This window comes from Phalacrocorax aristotelis, chromosome 8 (genome assembly GCF_949628215.1).
Source record: "Phalacrocorax aristotelis chromosome 8, bGulAri2.1, whole genome shotgun sequence".
NCBI lineage: Eukaryota > Metazoa > Chordata > Aves > Suliformes > Phalacrocoracidae > Phalacrocorax > Phalacrocorax aristotelis.
In genome coordinates, this window is record NC_134283.1 from 42,187,344 (window position 1) to 42,201,923 (window position 14,580).

At 42.4% G+C, this 14,580-nt stretch overlaps 1 protein-coding gene across 5 annotated transcripts in view; it reads right to left on the minus strand.

The window, feature by feature from the left end:
* SMAD5 (SMAD family member 5) overlaps window positions 1-14,157 on the minus strand; it is a 30,544-nt gene extending 16,387 nt beyond the window's left edge. For 3 of the 5 annotated variants that reach the window (XM_075102870.1, XM_075102872.1, XM_075102871.1), the window contains exon 1: window positions 5,381-5,566. The gene's annotated coding sequence lies outside the window, so the exon portion shown is untranslated. Of the gene's footprint in view, window positions 1-5,380; window positions 5,567-13,825 lie in introns of those variants that run through there. The other 2 variants (XM_075102873.1, XM_075102875.1) reach the window with 2 other exon arrangements.
* Between the last annotated feature and the right edge of the window lie 423 nt (window positions 14,158-14,580).

The following is a 14,580-nucleotide window of genomic DNA, read 5'->3' on the forward strand; positions in this document are numbered from 1 at the left end:
TTTTCACAAGCATAAGAATAAAATGGGTAACAACTACATGGTCCTCATCCTTTCTTACTGCCAATACTAAGCTTGTATTGCAAATATACGAGCATTCTTCTTTTCCTGCTTAATTTACTTGTCTGCAAATTAAAAAAGCCTCCTGTAAATTCATACCCAGTCTGAAACAAGGAACTTCACTGCTCAGGATCAGAACCTGCTTTGAGACTCAATTTCATAATATAAACAAGCCACCCCTTATAAACTAGCTACACAATTGGCACTTCATTAGAGCTGCTTCAGACTTGCCGTTAAAACTGTTTTTCAGTCAGCTCTTGCGCCTAACTTTATTGCCCCTTCGAACTTGGAAATACTCACATATTTTGACTCCGTACACATGTTAACGCATTACATGGTCACACAGAAAACTCAGAAACCCAGCTACAGTACATTACGCTATATTCAGTTACCAATATTTTCTTTTCAAACTACCTAAAACTACAACCTCACACATCGATTTCACCCGGTTTTATTAAGGTTCTTCTTCCCTTATAAATTTCCTGACAGGAATTGTGCAGGATAGTGTTTGGCCTTTATTATAATTTTCCCAAGTCTGTGTCCTACATCGCAGCCTAGCACAGTGTCCCGTGCAATGGCATTCATTAGAGCCTTTTCTTGAGGACAAATATAGAAGACACATTGGCTCCATAGTTTTTCCATGCACATCAAGGATAAAATAAATCCTAGAGTTACACAGTGGTTCAAGAATTTGGGCAATAAACTTGAAGGGCCTACATATTCCCTACCACTGCCACAACCTTTCAACAAAAGAAAATGTCTTTTAATTATCCTGTGCAACATCTTACTCAAATATCATCATCAATGATTTAACTCATCTTTTTTTTCCTCTCTTCCCCTTAAGCGTAAGTAAAGATGAAAGGAGATTTTATGAACGATATCAAAAAGGAACTTGAGGTATTTTCATCAGAACTGAGTTTTCATATCCAAATGCACATCTAGTTGACCAAAATCTACGACAAATGCTTTTATACTAGCACCAGATTTCTTTGCTTCAAACATGCCTTGTAAGGCAATATATTCTAACAAATGATACATGTAAACAAGAACAGAAAAGAATTGTCTGGTATCTTCAAAAATTTTACTAGCCATGACTGCTCTCCAAACAAAAACTGTATTGACAACTTCAGACATGGCTTTCTCACACAATACTTGGTCTTTTCATTTCCACATCTGTACATCATCTAACACAGCTTAGAAAAAAACCTGAAGCATATAACTCTGTCAGCTGAGAAGTGTTTAACTAGCACTCTCTTAAAAGAAACATAACAAGAATCTCTGAGGCCAAGCACAAGCCGCAAGTAAGGCATCGTACACGGAAGAACGGTTATCATAAAAGCCATACAGCTCAGACGGCAAAAGTGAGGCTTCTGTTTTTTTCTTAAAATCTTCCCAAACATCACTGGTAAAAAAAATACAAGTGATAATGATTTATATCACAAAAGAGGTCCAGTCAGAAAGAGTTCACTAGCAGAGCTCCACTGCACTTCAAAAGCACCCTCACTTCCAACTGATGTCAAGAAAACCTTAGAAAAAGTGTAACCAAAGAACAAAAAGTTTTGCATTTGCTCTGCATCATGGCAAAACTTTACCTTATACAGGGAAGGGGAGAGGGAGGGAGAAAACCCAAAAACCTCCCAAGTCTAAAAAAGTTAGTATCTATTTTTTAAGGCATCCACTTAGAACACAAAAATCCAATGCTCACATGGCCCTGGTCTCTGCAACTACTCTAATTACTTAGCAATTAGCTTTTGTAGAAGTTTTCAAAAACTACAAACTCCGTCTTAGAACCAAAATCTCTCCCTTAAGTGTTTTGTCAGAACCATGCATTTTCTCACACTTCTATTTCAGCTAATTGGCACTTTCCAACAGAAGCATTATGCTGAAAAATGCCATCAGCAACAGCAGTCAGGACATCTGAAAGTCAGCCCTGAAACTGCCTCACATTTTTAAGGTTATTTAAGATCTACTCTAACCACAGCAGATAACTGCAAGTTGGCATCCATTTCATAATTAAAGTTACATACAAGAGCATCACTAAATTTCACTAAACATGAAAATAAAAGCTTATGCCTCCACTGGTAGGTTGGTATACACAGACAGGCAAGTGGGTGATTAGGAATGACCCTAGTACTACACCTGGAGAGAAAAAAAAAAAATGGGAAAATAAAGGACATCCTACATGTCTCACAAACCCTGAAGTATCTTAAAAAATTAACAAGCTGGACAAAGTCTTCTAAAAATTTAGATGCTCATATGCAAGGCTTCCATTAAAGAATAAGATTCTAAATACTGCCACAAAAATGTGAATTGGCAACAAAAAGTGTAACCTGAAAGCAGGGAGTGTGCAGACTTTCATAAAGCTTTAAAGGAGGGGAAGAAAAATAAAGATGTATACGTGTGTGTGTGTACACACTTCCACTCCCACTGAATTGCATTAAGACTGTGACAAGCTTACAAAAGCTACAGGATTTGGAGGGAACACTGACAATAGTAACTTAGCGAGCTTTTTTTCTCCTTCCACAGAATGAATGAATGGCAAAGTATTCTAAATTTGTCAGTTTGTGACATCCACTGACCCAGAATTCAGAGACACTACCTCATAGTTGGTGGATCAGTAGCAGCAACTCTGACAAAGATCCTCTGTCAAGGATGACAGTCCTGGCAGGCTCAACCTTGGTGGTAGGTCAGTAGGGATGCAGACTTGGCAGGCGGCGTTCCACACCTTGCCAACCCACACTGGTCAAGCGTGCTGAAGTGCCAGCCAAACTTTTCTACGTGGTCACAGGAACATGGCTAAAAAGGCTCCCAGAAAACAGTGCAGAAACTTGCACTGTGGCTAATGATAACTGCAGAAGTCTTAAATTACTGTTCAACTTGCTTTTAGTAAGTTAGCAACTTTAGCCACGAAATATCTGAAGTGTTCTCAGCTCACACAAGAGCAAATCTTTTAATTCTGAGCAGAAGCTGCTCTCCTCACCTGTTGCTATGAAAAAATCACTTAAATATCTTTAAAGTAGAAACATTAACACATGAAAATTAATTTCAGCCAATCTGTCATAGACATTAGAAGAAACTTGTATTTTAATCAACCTGACAAATTTAACTGGCAGGGAAGGAAGAAATAGGGACTTGCATAGAATGGCCACAGCAGTATTTCTGCAGGTATGTAATTCAGCCAAGAGCAACAAAAGAGTTTTCAGAGTTTTCTTTAGAGAACTATAAAGAAAATATGGAGGACATTTTTCTGAAATTAAAGGTGTCCTCTGGAATCCTAAAGATCACAACGTAATTTGCAAAGACTGCTCGAATAAACCCAAAAAACATAATAGAGCACGAGCATGCCATCTTGAAAGATAGAATTTCTTTCAGCTCAGATAATATTCCATCACCATGAGAACTCGGCACAGATCACCCATGCAAGGTGCAAGATTAAAAATCTGACTTCATAACAGGAACCAAGTAATACAGCATCCACAGTTACAGTTCCTTCAGGTTCCTTCAGAGGTTAAAACTCCGAGCCTCAAACAAAACCCACCCACCACAGCTGTATGCAGCATCACAGCTGCATGCCCTTTTGTTGTGATCTTTTGTCATCACCAGAAAGAAATGCAGAGGAAGCCCCTCTTCCTCCTTTCCCATTTCTCATCCCATTCATGACTGCCCATCTTGGGCTTCCACTAGGAAAGTTTTCTTTAGAAAAAAAGAAAATTCCTCCCTCAAGTGTATTTTCTCTGCATTGGAAAGGAAAAGAAAGGTTTGACAAAGGCAGGTACCCCAATAAGCACATGGTTTGCTGGGGTTCTCTTTTGTTTTGTTTTGCAAAACTAAGTGCCATTAAGCACTCAGCGGCAATTTCAAGGCCCAGCGAACAAAATTTTAATATCAGAGGTAGGAGTAAGCCACTATCAAACGGTAGGCATTAAGACATTAAATCCAAAAGCACCTGACGCAGACAGGGCACTCTCAAGAGTTACAACACACTAATTATGAAACATCTTCAATTAAGTTATTTGCTGCTTCTATTAAATTCCACTACCACCAGCTGCCAACTTCATAAACTATTACAGCTTTTGATGAGCAGGGGCACATGACTGCAATAGTGTGTCTGCACCTTTTTTTCCCCCCTCTTCAATCAAATTCCGTGATTCTGCACAGAATATCTTCCTGATATTCTGCGCAGAAATTCCAAAACTGAGATATGGAACGAACAATGCTTATTTTAGTTTTCAGTATTTTAAAGCCACCCGTGGAAGGTAAATGAGCTGAAATTAACAAAGGAATGAAAACCAACAAGAGATTTCATCTAAAAACCATCACATAGGGATGATCTAACTTCCCATGCAAGACAAAAATTATAGGATGATGCAAATTTTGACAGTTATTCCTTGTAGGTTTTGTTAAAGCAGAGAGCCCAAGTCATTCACTGAGTAAAATCTCTAAATCCCTACAGATTCTGCCAAAAGATTCAAAAACCATTACTGAACGTATTCAATAATATATTCAACAACTGTTGAATCAGTCCCCTACCTCATTTCCCTGAGAAATACCTTAACTTAATTAGCCTAAAGTTACATCAGAAACTACACAACTGGCACGGAGCACAGATCACTTGATTTCCAGTCTTGTGCTTTTAACCGCAAGACCATATTTCCTCTATTAAGTTTACAACCCGCAGAAAACAAAAATTGCCATTCTAGATCACTTAAGCAGTCCATCTGTTGTCAGGCAGCTGTCAGTACTGGATGCACGCAAGAAAAGGCCAAGGTGGACAAGCGGGAAAGCGCCTCTTTACCGACGGGTTTGAAACATGTGGGTTTGTTACTCTCCCCTTTCGTTTGGTCAGGCCTTAAGCACCATTTAAGAGTGGAGATCCTCGTCTTTAAAAAAAAAAAATAAATAAATAAGCCAAACCGCCGAGCCTCTCAGCAGCGCTGCAACAGTTTGCTCCTACAGTTACGTGCACAGACTTATTTTTATCAGCACAAAGCGTGTTTTAACAGCCCCGCAGCGCGGTCCTGCGCTCCCCCGACCCTCCCGTTGCTGCTCCTTCCCCCGCAGGCCGCTCACCGGCCCCTCCCGCCGCCGCCCGCCCCCCCGGCAGCCCCCGGCCCGCCCCGGGACGACCCAAACCCTGTCACGGCCGGGCCCGGGGAGGCCTGGGTCGTTCTACGGGGTCCAAAGGGCCCGTTCCCCCCGCCACAACCCCCGCGGGACCCCGAACCGCGGCGCCCCGACACCGCTCGGCGCTAAGGCGCCGCCGCTCCCCCCGGCCCACCGTCCTCTTTCCCCCCACCCCCCACCCCGGGCCGCCCCGACGCACCCGGCACGGAGCGAGGCGGCCTCCCCGCCGCGGCGGCCCGGAGCGGGTATCCGTTAGGCTGGAGGCGCCGGCTGGGCCGCGGCCGCCCGATCGCAACAAAACTTTATTGGGATCCCGCCGAGGGGACGGGGACAGCGGCGCGGCGGCGCCGGCGGGGCCAGCGCCGGGACCCGGATGTGCGCGGGGGGGGTGCGCGGGGGGGGAGCTGCGGAGCGCGGGCGGGATCCTGCGGGCCGCGCATGCGCGTGGCGGCGGGAGGAAGCGACGGGGCGGGAAGGGCGGGCTGAGGCTCCGTGTGGGAAGGGCCCTGCGGGAGGCAAAGCCTCTACTTGCAAAAGAAAGCGAAATAAATAAATTTTTAAAAGCGCGGTGTTCAGCTTTTGTTGTCGAAAAAAGTAGTCGAAATTTAAAATTCTACCCGAAAAGGAAGGAATAAAAAAAACGTTCCCTCAAGCTCGGCGTGGTCCTTCAGTGACCCCCTCGTGAGGAGTGCTGCGGCTTACCGAGGGCCCTGAATGGCAGCCCATGGGCGAAGGCTGCGCTGTGATGGCCGACGTGCTGATGGGGCTGAGGCTCAGCGCTCCCGGTGCCCATCTTGCCTTCCCAGCAGCTGCAGCCAGCCTCAGCCCTTCCGCTTTGGGGTAGTTTTGTGGCATTGGTTGGGTTTTATCCGCAGTGCTGAGGTCCTTCAGATGGCTGTGTCTTGTAGTAAGTTACTAAAAACAGATGGTAAAGCTTCAAGGAAATGTATTAGCGGCATTAGGAATCGCTCTAGAAAGGACTGGATGGATGATGATTTTCATACTGTATGTAATGCCAGTATAGGACGAACTCCTGCTTGTCTCACAATTGTCCTTGTGAAATGGAAATGACCGTTTCCTCAAAGCTGTTTTTTGAACAGCACAGAAGAAAGTTTCAAAGAGGTACCAGGTCAAAACCACCTCTGGTGTGCTGCACCACCACCTGGCCTTGATTAACTGTACTGTAGGCATCGTTGTTAGTTTCTTTGTCATTTTTAACTAAGTAAATTGATTGATACAAAGATAAAGAATTCGGTTCCACGCCATGACTTGATGTCAGAATGTTTTCATTTTTTAAATTGCCCTCAACACTTGGAGCCAGACTCTTTTCAGCGGTGCCCAACGGCAGGACAAGGGGCAACAGGCACAAGGTGGAACATGGGAAGTTCCAGATAAACATGAGAAAAATCTCCTTCCCTGCGCGGGTGCCAGAGCAGGGGCACAGGCTGCCCAGGGAGGCTGTGGGGTCCCTTCCCTGGAGACATTCATCCCCTGCCTGGACGCGGCCCTGTGCCCCTGCTCTGGGGGTGCCTGCTCACGCAGGGGTGGGACGGGGTGAGCTCCAGAGGGCCCTTCCAACCCCCACCAGTCTGGAACTCTGTGAACACACAACTGAGTCAGAACTCCAAACGCCTACGTTTCCACTAGATCTGGAGACTGTGCCCTACTTCCATTGAACTCGGTAATAAAAATAAGTCGTCCATTCAACGGCCTCTCATCGCAGGGGAGGGCTGGCAAAGTCTTGGTGACTTGACAAGATGCCTCAGAGCAATGTGTGGAAGGCTGTGCCGTGTCCAGCTCTGCTCTTCTCCACTCAGTTCATGAGCAGGTGGAACTGCTTGCCACAAAGTACTGTTGAGGCCCAAACTCTGATGGCATTGAGAAATTCAGCTTTATATGGGCAATGGGAACATCCACAATTAGGGGAAAGTAGTTCACATTTCAGCCCACAAAGTGATTTTAAGAGGAAACTCTTCCTACAGGAAGATGACTTCATAACTCAAAGGCTGCCTTCCTCAGAAGAGGCTACTAGGAGCCTGTTTCAGACACGCTACTGAACTAAACCGAATTCTAGTCTGATCCACTACAGAAAGTCCTACAGAAGAGTTTCATCTTCTGGCAAAAATATCGTGTAGGAACAGATATATGGGGCAAAAATCATAATTTGTACATAAATTTCTATCTCTGTTGTAGGACATGTAACTACATCATCTTGCAGCAGTGAAAAATCTGCACACCAATTGCATCCGGCGTGCCAATGGAATCTTGCTATCAAACTTCCTTTTGGCAAAAAATATTAGAAACAAGCAAATATAATGAAAAGTGATTTTATACGTACATGTATATATGTATGTATACAAATATATATATAATTAAGCTAAAAAGAAACAACATGAAAAGCCATGTTTTATTTGTGTCAATTAAGGGTAAAACATCTACCAAAAAAGAGAAAAGAAAAAACAATGTAAAGTTTGTAGAAACAGGAAAAAGATCTGGTGAGCCAAACTGAAGTTTCAATTTCAAATATATTTGAACTTTAGAAGAAATTTTCTAAAGTTAAAACTACGTGTCTCTTGATTATTTTTTATGCAAGCAGAAGTTTTTAGCACCAGTGTACTCTGATCAGATCTATACAGAGGTCAATTAATAGCCCAACAGGATATCTCTACTAAAGTTCATGACAGCGGTGAAGAAGCAAGGCTTTGGTGTAATTTAATCAAAGAACAGAGCTAACCTTTGGGGACTCCTATGTGCCTCTGCACCAGCAATTGTTCTGCTTTGGCCAGGCGGTCCAAAGTATGGGACAAAAAAAATGTTGGTCATTTTCCAAATCTTTTGTGTAACTTAATTAATAAACCAAGTAACAAACAACAAATTGGCAGCAGGCATTTTAGGTGTTGTTCATGTGCCAGCCATCATGTCTCTACAAAACAAAATGTTCTCTTATTGAGAAGTTACAAAACAGTGGTATGTTGTCAGATGAAGCTACAACACAGAGCTCTGATGTGCTTCCTCCTGCGGAGCTGTTAGAGTTCCAGCGATGAGGGAAGCTGAAGGTGTGCATGCAAGTGTACAGGAGAGGACAAGGAAGACTGTGAGTTATCCAAAACTGAGTTTTCCAAAACGTTCTCTGTTTAAAACTACAGGCAAGTTTGGCACGTCTGCTTGCAGCACACCACTCCTCAGAAAGCAGCAATTCTGAAGCACAATATACAGGTATTTTGGTGTATGGTAATAATGGATGTGACCTACCGGCTGAAAAATAGCTTTCCTCTTTTTTTGCCATTTTGCCATAGACTAATGTGGAATGGCCAAAGACCGAACGTCTACGATCAAGTTATCGCCTTCTCATCAATGGGAGAGAGTAACGGACAAAGTAAATGGTATTTGCTATTTAATGATTCAAGTCCATATATCCTTAAGGTCACAATGAAATGAGCGCCACTTAAACCACTGTCTACTTCATACACGGTTTCCATCACTTAAATCTCTAGTGCCACACTCCAGTGGGTCCCTTCTAATAACATATCAACCTCAATAAAAGGCTTGCAACATGTAGACTCGAGGCATCCTGAACGGTTTCCAGAAATAATTGTAATTTCACCAATTCATGAATTTCACAACTCATAGGACCATCGATCCTCTTTTAGCATTGGCAAACCTAGATTTTCCAACATGTAGGCACGCAGCTGTGATAACCCAAGGAAAAACAGCCAGCTAACCTACATACCCAAATATTTTAATTATTAATTCCATGTTCAGATTCTGCGGAGTGAACTGCACGTGTTTATACATTTGGTCCTGCCTTGTAAAGTCAACTAAAGTACAAGTACCCGTCTCACATTCCTTTGTGTGCCGTCTAACGGCAACGAAGAGAGAAAACTGTCTTCCCGTAAACCTGTGCTGCTGTAGATGGTTTTGCTGGAGCCAGCTATAACCTTGCAGCCTGATCAAAGTACAAAACAATCAACAGAAAAACTACCACTGGATTGTATCAGGCCTTGCATGGTTGAGAAGCAACCATGAAGTTTAGCAAGTATCTTAAATTACATTATTTTGATTTTCTCTCCGGATTTTGAATCTGATCCCTACATTTCTTAAAGAGATTTTTGTTCGGTCAGAAATTAGTAGTTTGGAAATCAAATAGATTGTTTGAAATATAAGGAAATAGTCTTGAAATTTTGAACTTAGAATTCTAAGTTCAAAACTATATTTGAACAATACTTTGGACAAAGTATTATGAAACTTTGGCCTTCCTATGACTTCTGAAATGACTGCATTGTTCAATTTAATTCCCTATCAACTTTCTGAATTGCTGGGGGGAGGGGGGAAATTAAAAAAAAAAAAAAAATAACAAAAAAGCAGTTATAGTTACCATGTCTCTACCCACATGAAACATTTGCAACACCACTATTTTTAACTGTGTTAAAAAACTCCTATAGCGTGAAAGGTGGCTTGGCTATTTAAACCAAATCTAGCTTAAAAACAGAATTGGGGGAAATGGATAGGATAGGTCAAGAAAGTTCCACTCTTACAGCTGTCAGCTGAGAAGAAATGGGGGAAGGGGGAAATGCTGAGAAAGGAATTTTTTTTTTTTTTTTTTTGGCAGTGAAGAGAGGAACATGCCATCCCTGTTTGAAAAGTTTCAGGGTGGGAAAGGCTAAGGAGGGGCTAACATACTATACATACCTTTACATATATTTTTGAGGCAGAAAAACAGTGTTATGTTTGAGCAGAGTTCAGCAAGTGGAAAGGGAGGTGGCTTTCGCTCTGGCTATTTGGTCCTCTTAAATAACCCGGCAATTTACAGCATGCCGAGAACAAGCACAATAGATGGTAAGTGGCTGCCTCACAACAAGGCGGCAATACAGACGTCGTGTACATCGCATCACATATGTAAGAAAATGAAAAAAAACCAAGATGTTTAGTGTCTGGAGGAAATACATTAGAAGTGTTTATGTACAAGGCCCTTGGTGGTGTGGGCTCCTGTGAAGTTACACTCCCTGGCTCACAACCTTTGAATTCTAGGAGGATAAATTCTGTACCCTGTTACTGTGACAGCCACACTTGTGGGTACCTTGCATGACTCCACTCACCCAGCGTACAGAGAAAGGGGGAGAAGGATTAGTCTTGTTTCCTGAAGCTACAGATATAAGACATTAACATGAAATTGTAGACCAGGAGAGGGAAAGGTAAAGCAAAGGTATACTTCCCAGCAAGTCTAAAGCTGCAAACTTTTCTTCCTAGACTGGAAGAGTAAAGGAGATGAGACATGTAACTGAATACTGGTACATCTATGGCGATGTTAGAACAAAGACATTATGTAAAGGTTTTGGAAGTTCAGCTCAATGGTGTCTCTTCACACTCTACAGGATAAAAATGTGAATATATTACGGATGGTGTACGCAGTTTGACAGATCTGAGAGTCAACTAAGGGTGCAAAACTGAAGACGCAATTCAAAAAATAGATGTCTAAAAAGCACACAAAAAAGGCAAAATCTTAAAAAGGGAAAAAAGAAGAGCAAGACTTATAAGAAGTAGTGAATAGGAGAAGCCTTCGCCTGAGAACCATCACGAAGTCCACATCCGTGTGACCCCTCTTCCATTGACACCTGTGGATAGAGTCTAGTGAGGGCAAAGTGCTGCTAAATTGGATCTGCTTCTTGGAACGGAGGGTGGAAACCTTCCCGGTGGAATGGAAAAAATGTCCCAGCTGATTAACACAAAGTAATACATGGCTCTCACAGAGGAAATGATAAAGAAAATAATTCCAAATAGCACGATTTCTTTGACTATTCTGCCAGTGCCGCTATTCTTCTAGACTGTCCCCCAGCTTGCCCTCACTGCTGCGTCAGCTGTACAGAAACAGGTCATACTCTCATTCTTCTAAATCAACGATTTCCAACTATTTCCAGAACACGACCTCACACTGTAAGAACACTTTGTGGAGTCTGACGCCCGCTGCTAAACTCAGAAGAAAGATAGGCCCTGCCTCCTGAAAGCTGTCTGCAACAACCAGAGCAAACACGTGTGGACAACAGAGGAGGTCGACCACAGAGGTTGGGTAGGAGAGGTAGTACAGAAAGAGAACGGATCTAACACCACGGTGAACTTCCTTCCACTCACCATGACCACGTGATCACTATGAGCTTTTTCCTTGTATGAAAACTCTGCTCAAAATTAGCTGTGAACCAAATTGTGTCTTATTTCTTAACAATTTACTCCTTTCCCTACCACTTGTTTAGCGTCCTACGCTGTTAGCCCAACGCGGAGCCTCCTGCATGTATTCTTCAATGTTATCGCCTGCATAGACCCAGTTTTTTGCTAGGGCTCTTCACTCGCAGCCCAAGCGCTGCCTTCTGATGCTCCCTTTTGGAAGTGACTGGCGTGCGGGTGGGATGCATTCTCACTTTGGGAGGGCGAGGAGATCTGACATGCAGCCTCACACTCAACATAATCATTTGTTGACACAGTCATGAGCTGGAATTCCATTTCTTGTAGCAACAGTTGGGACCAACATCCACAATAACTGCGCACTGAAAACTTGTATTTGTGGCTCCATGGCCAAAACCACAGGAAAACTATTTTTAGCGCAACGGAGCTCTAAATAGTGGAAGCACTGAAAATTTAGCTCACATCATGGGCCAAATTCTTCTCCTAGTTACACCCACTCTATGGAGAAGCTCGAGTATAATAAACAGAAACACTCTGAAACAGAAATTAAAAGGGAAGCCTTTGCTTATGAGCAAAAACAGTCTTTTAAACTTTAGATGGATAAAGGTACACATCCTCCAGCATTTCCCCTGGAAATAAAGAAAAGGAACAGTTTGAAATAGAAGCAATCTGTGATAATAGTTGTACCTGTTCCGATAGAGGTAATTCATCCCACTGTATTTGTCTGAACAACACCTATAGCTGAAATCTCTCTCCATTCATTATGGAGAAACTTTTGGCTTCGACCAGCGAAAAAGTCACCGAGTTTATCTGTATCTTGAGAGCAGACGCAGCAGATGCGTGTTGCCTGTGAGTAACAAATCAGGCTTTAATAGCTAGACCTACACTTAATTACTCACAAGCCAACTTCCTAACAGCAGTTTATCACCTCAAGATTTCACAACACAAAACAATTAGTGATGGCAATGCAGAGTACTCGAGCTTTCCCAGGTAGGAACCAACAGGACCTGACTTTCTCCTTCTGGGCGTATTTCTGCCAGAGTCCCCAAGTTACAGGACCCTGGGCCTTTACGACTTGTATTTAAATTTCGTGGCACACTTAGGGACACGACCTTTTCTTTCCACCCTCATGACCAAATACTTGGGTTTAATAATTTCCTCTCCAGTATCGAGATCTGCATATGCAAACATAATAATGGCTATTATAAAATTAAAGTGCTTTTGGGCATAGTGTAGTGCAGGTTTTGGGCAGCATGTGGCAAGCTATTTGCTCCTCTTCGCTAAATTTCCGCAGAAATTTTATTTTCCTTTCTTTCCTGTTAGGAAAACAGGGAAGTGGATCATTTTCTAAAACAAAAATTAAAACTCTTTGGAGAAGCCAGTTAGATGAGAGACTCACAAAACAGGTTTTTTTCTCATAATAATAATAAAAAATGTTATTTCTCAATCACTATTTTATCACTGATAAGATGTCTTCCACTCTTCAAGCACTGCCCTGTGACATATATTTTAAAAGGAAACACAGGGAGGAAAATCAAAAGGCAAGCAACACATTTTTCAATTTCGGTTACATTTTTACAGATCTGAAACAAATTAGGATTATTGTTCTTGTCCGAACACCTTCATATTTCACCCAGTAAAGGAAATATAAAAAGTTCATAGACTTTTTTGCTCCAGCTGCTTAGATGGGCCCCACGTAAGGCACTGTCACTAAAATAGTTCACAACCCTAATTACAATTCACCACATCTTGGGAATGACATTTAGGATTCTCGAGGCGCTTTTAGATAATTTTTAGACTCTGTGTAGAAGCTCAGCTGTCACGAAGTAGGTTTTATTTTGTAACAGATTTTATCCTTCGGAATGTTATGTTTGGATTGAGCTGAAGATATGGAAAAATACATGCAATATAGTTTGCTTACCCGATTGAAATATAACTCCTAAAACCAAGCTGAAACTTTTTTGTCCTTTAATGTTCATATTCCAGCCTGTGCTTGCCTATAGCTATTTAGATTTGGAAGGGGGGGAAGGGGGGGGGAAGGGAGGAGAAAAACCTCCCCCTTACTGCATTATTCTGACCCATTCGTGTGGTCAGAGAGAATTCCTGCTCTCTGCCCAGTAATTAAATAAATATTTAACATTGCAGGATTTAATTGGAATCCCAAAAGTTAACAATAGCCTCTGCTATCGGTGTCGCTATCTCAGGGGTTCTGTTTTCACAGGCATATATTTAGATCTCGGCCACGTCGCCCACTTGCATTACGAATAGTACAAACTCCCCCACCACCACCTTAAAAAAAAAGAAAACAAACAAGAAGCTCAGTAAAATCTGGAAACTTTTATAAAGTGACGCCATCTCTGCGAACCTCCTTCTCTCTGCTGCAAAATGTACTTCAAAGCTTAACAAATTAAGCGGCAGGCAGGCTCTTTGAAAACAAAAAAAAACCCAAACCACAATAACAAAGCTTTACCTTCCAGAAAATTACTGCAGCTCCATTTTCTGACTCTTGATTTTTTCACTAGTTCCCCTCCAAGTGATTTCTATTTCTCTCTCTCTCATGCTGGCGGCAGGGCGGCCGGGGAGGAGCCCTGCGCAGAGGGTCCCCAGCCTGCCGGGGAGCAGGGACCGGATCGGGTAACACACCCAGCAGCACACCCAGAGCTGGCTGCAGAGAATTCAAATTCCCACTTTAGAAACTTTCTGCAATACTTGTGTGTCAAGTCTATTTTTGTTTCCTTCCTTCATCCTGTAATAATGCTCTTCGGTCCGATGCAACGCAGCCATCTTTTGTGCTGTGTCTTTTGTACAATCTGTAGATCAAAAGCGCTTTGCCGGTGTAAATCCCGGCTTTGCCAGAGCTGGCTGATCCCTTTCGGTGAATGATTTATCTAGTTTTGCAAAGTGGGAACAACTAAAACCACAGTGTATTGACTCTGCATTAAGTCTCTCTGCACAAAAAGGATACTCGCAATCTGAATGCATTTAATGGCTATAAATGTGTATATGTATGTATAATACATATAAATAGATATATTTACACATTTAAGGCATTCAGATGGTGTGTCTATGCACACATGCACCCACACCCCTCAAAAAGCACCAGTTTAATTAGTATAATGGCGCTTTTCCTGTAAAAAATACAATTATAAAGTATGAATGATCTTCATATCAGACCTACGTTTGCATTTTACCACTCTGTGTGTATATGCAAAAATGGCAGAAAGA